Below are 6,372 nucleotides of genomic sequence, written 5' to 3'. Positions count from 1 at the left end.
GCTACAATGATTCCTAGTGATATGCAATTATCCTCCATTTAGTAATCTGATGTAATGGCTCTACATTTTTTGATGCTCTGTTTTATGTGTTGCCACTATTGGAACCTCTATTAGGTAGGATTAGGGTGTCATGTATGTTAAATTGCACCCTTACTAGAGGGTGTGATTCTAGGCACACCCTTATTTATTTCATTATCCTTACTCAAGTCACCTTCTGAAGTCACACCCTTGCTTGAATCACACCTTTTATTTGACAACAGATAAAGAAGAGTGAAGTAAGCAGGAGAGACGACTACCACTAAGAAAGAAGAGTCAGGAGAAGCCAAGCATGTCCTTTGGATCTGGGGTCTGTGCACTGAGAATCTCCTAGACCCAAGAGAAAATGGATGTCAAGACACTTGGCCCAGGCTGACAGTTGTTGAAAGGAATCCAAAAAGAGAAAAAATCTTTCCCTTCAGTTGGCACCCAGAAATTGGCCTTCTAAACTATGGAATAATATATTTTGGGTTGTTCAAGCTATGTACTTGTGATATTTTTGTCATAGCATCATGCGGTAACTAAGATAAATATTAACTATACACAGACACCTAGTGTGGCATTGTAGGATCAGCATTGGACTGCGAACCGAATGGTCAGCAGTTCAAACCCACCAGGTACTCCTTGGAAACTCTATGCAGGTCGCTATGAGTTGGAACTGACTCTACGACACTTAACAACAACAACACTATACATAGATTAAAAGCTGAAAGTAAATTGCATCAAAATTTAGAACAGGGTTTTTCCACATACCACTATTACTCAAATCATATAAAGCATGGTTTTGTAAATTGCCCTGCCTATTGTCTTTACATTTAAACCAAACTTGTTGTTATGTGCTGTGGAGTTGGTTCCGACTCATAGCAACCCTGTACAGGGTTTCCAGGGCTGTAAATTTTTACGGGAGCAGAAAGCCTCATCTTTTTCACACGGAACAGCTGGTAGTTTCGAACTGCTGACCATGAGATTAGCAGCCCGATTCGTAACCACTAAGCTACCAGAGCTCTAAAATTAGATGTACTTTTATTAGTTTTGTTTTCTCCAACTAGACAGTCAGCTGTCAGAATCAAAATGTATATTAGAAAATATAATATTAAATCTAGAAACAAATTTTACGTTCAGCTTTAACTTACAACATGTATGGATTCAGGGCACCTACTATGACTTTTGATAAATTCTTATAAGTTTTTTTTAATTCATGGTAAATTAAATAGATGATGGAACAGCCTATGGAAAAGAAAAACTGATTTGAAATTACAATTAAAGAAAACTCAGTGCCCTGGTGGCATAATGGTTAGGTGCTTGGCTGCTAACTAAAAGGTCATCAGCTAGAACCCACCAGCTCAGGGGAAAAAGCCTGGAGATTATTCCTGTAAATATTCAATCAAAAACTCAAACCTATTACTGTCAAGTCGATTCTAACTCATTGCAACCCTAGGAAACTTTACTGGGCAGTTCTACTCTGTCATATATGGTAACTAGGAGTTGAAATTGACTCAATGTTACAATAGCAACAAAACTGAGAGATAATTTGAAATATTATTAAGCATCCCAGCCAATTACAACACCAACATGAGTCATTTTAGTGCTAAATCCATCCCAGCCCATTCTAACACAGTACCAATCTTACCAAATTATTTCTAGATTTGAAAGCCATGCAGTTGATTCTGAAAGCTGAATTACTGCAGTATTAGTGATAATTAGGCAGAGCCTTGATAGTTGGTGTCAGGTGCCGTGGAGTTGATACCAACTCATAGCAACATTTTGCACAACAGAACGAAACACTACATAGTCCTGTGCCATCCTCACAATCGTTGAGATGCTTGGGCCTGTTGTTGCTGCCAATGTGCCAGTCCATCTTGTTGCGGTCTTCCTCTTTTTTGCTGACCGTCCACTTTATCAAACACGATGTCCTTCTGCAGGAGCTGATCCCTCCCTGCAACATATCTGAAGTATGAGAGACCAAGTCTGGCCATCCTGCCTTCTAAGGAACATTCTGGCTGTGCTTCTTCTAAAACACATTTATTTGTTCTTTTCGGTTGTCCATGGTACTTTTAAAATTCTTCTCCAACACTATAACTCAAATGCATCAGCTCTTCTTCAGTCTTCTTTATTCATAATCTAACTTTCACATGCATATGAGGTTATTAAAAATACCATGACTTGGGTTAGGTGCACCTTAGTCCTCAAATTGATATCCTTGCTCTTGAACACTTTAAAGAGGTCTTGCGCAGCAGATTTGCCAAGTGCAATACTTTGTTTGATTTCTTCACTGCAGCTTCCATGAGTGCTGATGGTTGATTTAAGCAAAATGAAGTCTTTGACAACTTCAATGTTTTCTCCATTTATCTTGTTGTTATTTATTGGTCTAGTGGTGAAGATTTTTGTTTTCTTTACATTGAGGTGCAGCCCCTACTGAAGGCTGTGGTCTTTGGTCTTCAACAGTAAGTATTTTAAGTCTTCTGCTTTCAGCAAGCAAGTTTGTATCATCTGCATATTGCAGGTTGCTAATGAGCCTTTCTCCAATCCTGTTGCCACATTTTTTCTTCATACAATCCAGTTTCTCAGATTATTTGCTAAACATACAGATTGAATAAGTATGGCAAAGGAATACAACCCTGCTACACACCTTTCCTAATTTTAATTCAGTGTTGCCTTGTTCTGTTTGAATTGCCTCTTGATCTATGTACAGGTTCCTTGTAGCACAATTAACTGTTCTAGAATATTCATTCTCCGCAATGTTGTTCATACCCTGTCATGATCTTTTTCAGCCAAGAACCATGTGACATCTGTAATTAAATCCCTTGTTCCACATTCTCGTTTGAAACCAGCTTGAACCTCCGGCAGTTCCTGTCAGTGTACTGTTGCAGCCTTTTAAAAATTATCTTTAGCAAAATTTTACTTACATATGATATTAACGATATTGTAGAATGATTTTTACATTCTGTTTGGTAACCTCTCTTTGGAATGAGCACAAATATGGATCTCTTCCAATCAGTTGACCAGGTCGTTGTCTTCCAAATTTCTTGGCAGAGATGAGTGAGTGCTTCCTGTGCCACATCAATTTGTTGAAATATTTCAATTTGTATTCCATCAATTCCCTGAGTCTTGTTCTTTGCCAATGCCTTCAGTGTACCTTGAACTTCTTCCTTCAGTATCATTGGCTCTTGATCATTGTCTTAAGCCTGATTTTCTACAGAAGCAAAACCAGTGAAATATATATATATTTGGTTAGGTTAATACAAGCATAAAATATATATTATATGTGTATTAACCTAACCATTGCAGTCCACCCTTGTCAACTTGACACCTATAAACTATATGCATAATCACTAAATAAAGAAAATTGTAAAGTCATTGCACCTAATGTAACTAAAACACAGATAACAAAAATTTACTGACCCCATCTTTATCTTAAATATCACAAATCAACAAAGCAAAATATCTGATGTACACATGCAAAACAAAACAAAAAATATATATTCATTCAAATGTCCAAAGGGCACATTCTGCAAACCAGCCTCCTGCCTATAGGCACACAGCCTTAGGCAGTCCACGGGCCTAGAGTCTGGAACTGCTCTTGTATAGCTGAAGGTGAGTTTACAAGCTCTGTGTAATCATAACTCTCAATATTCCAATCACACATGTGTATCTACTTTACAATAATAGGCAGGAGAAACCAGTATCCATAAGGCAAACACATAAGGCTTTTAAAGACAATTCCAGTTCAATCTTTTCTTCTATCTTGGACTAACCCAATTCATATGCATATAGCCTCAGGTCTCTGGCAGGGTGGATTCCAGTAGGCCCAGGCCCAGTATCAGCCATCATTTTTAACCAGCATGTCATCAGCTCCAGGCAACTCCAGAAGTTGCAGCTCTCCCCTCTTCTGAAATATTTTATCTCATGCCTCTTCATTCTTTTTCTTACAAAACCTCATAATTTGATAGGTCTGGAACCATTGTAAAGAATCCAGCTCACAGCACCAACTGCTTAAATCGAGTTGGGGCCATGTCTGGCTTCCTCTGATTCCACAAGTGGGAAAGAGGATCAAATTTAAAATCAGCTTAAAGCCGATTCTTATGAAATGGAGGTCAGACATACCTCTACCCTATATCTATGCCTTTAAAATTAGTCAGACTTGAGAACTTATTTAGAAAACTCATCCTTATGATTTTGTTTCTTTAAAACTCCACTGTCTCGATCCCACATGCTTTAGGCCAGGGTTAGGCCAGAGTTTCTGGAGAAGCAAAAACAGTGAAACATACATATGAATATATATATAAAGAGAAACTTATTAACTTACAATTATAGAGTGCCAGGTCCCCAGTGGAAGAGACAGAGTCCCTCCCATATATCCATTTTATTGGGAGCAGCCCAGGCCGTCAAGGAAGTATCCTTTCAATTGATTGGCTGCTCATAGTCACTCATCATAGAGATAACTATGTCCATTTTAGATTTCATCTCCATGGGAATAAGCACATCCCAACTGCAGAAACCTTACCATTACAATCATCTACTATCTCTTGAAATGGTTGACCATTGGCCATTTCCTTTTTGGTACAGTGACTCTGTGTATTCCTTCAATCTTCTTATGATGCCTTCTCTATCATCCAATAATTTTCCCAAAGAATCCTTCAACATTTCAAGTCAAGGCTTAAAATTTTTCTTCAGTTCCCTCAGATTGAAAAACACTGAATGTGCCCTTACCTATTGGTTTTCTGACTTCAGATCTTTTCACATTTCATTATAATATATGACTTTGTCTTCTCAAACAGTTCTTGGAAATTTTCTGTTCAGCTCTTTTACCTCCTCATTTCTTCCATTTGCTTTAGCATCTCTAAGCTGGAGGACAAGCTTTAGAATCTCTTTCTGTGTGTGTGTTTTTTTTTTTTTTAATTGATCAATTATTTAGTGCAGTTCTTTCTTCGCAAGATATATAGAATACTAATTTGTGAGGATAAATTCCATTTGTGAGAGCAAATACAGCTTGCAGGTAACCTTGGAGTTGGGGAATGACTTTGATTTTTGGCATAATTTGTGAGTTCACAGCTTTCTGATCCACTTTGCGCTGCTCTATAATTTCATATGTCTCTTTCTCAATGTCGAAGATCTCACCTGCATGGTGTCTGGGTTTCTGTAGCTTCTTCTTCTTGAAGTAAGTGTCCGTGAGATGTTTGGGGATCTTCACATCACTGATATCAATTTTGGTGGAGGTGGCAATGACAAATTTCTGGGGTGTTCTACGCAGAGGAACTTGATTAAGGGACAAAGGTCCAGTCACAATAAGCAAACCACTGGCCAGCTGCTTCAGGAAAACCACTTTCTTGTCTCAAAGGTGCCCAGTGAAGGTGATCACAATGGCTCCGGGATTGATGCTGGACCACAGTCTTCTGACATGCTGACAGAAGGGTTTTTTGTCATGGCTCAACAGCTTCCAAACCACATATTCAACCGGGTAATACCACTCGGGTACCACCATTCTTGTCACCACCAACTGGCTTCGTGACAGTAGGAAGAACCTTCCCCTTTTTCTTTTCAACCCTGGGTTTAGCAGCTGAATACTTTCTCTAGTGCATGGCCTTTCTGGAATACATGGCCGATTGGGAATATCTACCAATTCCTCGGACAAGGTCAGGATTTCAGAGTGGTGGGGCTTCCCCATCTTGGTTTTATTGCCCTTGAGATTAACCTTCTTAACTTTGCTGCTGGTATCTGCTTTCTTGACTTCAGGCTTCTTCTTCTTGGTAGCCGGCTTCTCAACCTTTTCACCCACCATCTTGAAGGTGGGAAAGAACCAGAGTCTCTTTTGACATCCATTTTGGCCTTTTGCTTCTTTCTTGTCTTCTTAATAAATTTTTGCTTTTTTCCTGTATGATGTTCCTGATGTCATCCCACAGCCCACCTTGATAGTACTAGAAGCTATAAGACTCTTACCATAAGTTCAATGTCCAGTAGATTTCATACTCTAACTCTATCTCATCTTGGGGTGGATGGGAACAAGGGACACATATTTTCCAGATACCTAATTTTACCCAGGAGTCCTGGTAGTGCTGTAGATAAGCACTGGACTGCTAAATACAAGGTTGATAGCTCAATCCCACCAGCCATGGAAACCCTATTCCCAGTTGCTGTGAATCAGAATTGAGCTGATGGCACTGAGGTTCCAATTTTATCCAGTCCCTGGATAGTGCTCTTGGCTGCTAACTGAAAGGTTGGGGGTTTAGGGCCACCCAGATTTATCTCAGAGGGAAGTTCTTGTGATCTACTTTTAACATATCAGCCAGTGAAAATCCCATGGAGCACAGTTCTACTCTGGCATACATGGGGTCACCA

The 6,372-nt window shown here is 39.2% G+C and overlaps 1 pseudogene; it reads right to left on the bottom strand.

Annotated features, from left to right (window-relative positions):
* Positions 1-4,939: 4,939 nt before the first annotated feature.
* On the bottom strand, positions 4,940-5,815 carry LOC102839630 (annotated as a pseudogene).
* Positions 5,816-6,372: the final 557 nt, after the last annotated feature.

This window comes from Chrysochloris asiatica, unplaced genomic scaffold (genome assembly GCF_000296735.1).
Source record: "Chrysochloris asiatica unplaced genomic scaffold, ChrAsi1.0 scaffold00014, whole genome shotgun sequence".
NCBI classification, from domain to species: domain Eukaryota; kingdom Metazoa; phylum Chordata; class Mammalia; order Afrosoricida; family Chrysochloridae; genus Chrysochloris; species Chrysochloris asiatica.
Note: the sequence above shows the minus strand (reverse complement) of the source record. Positions and strands in the feature narration are given on the sequence as shown.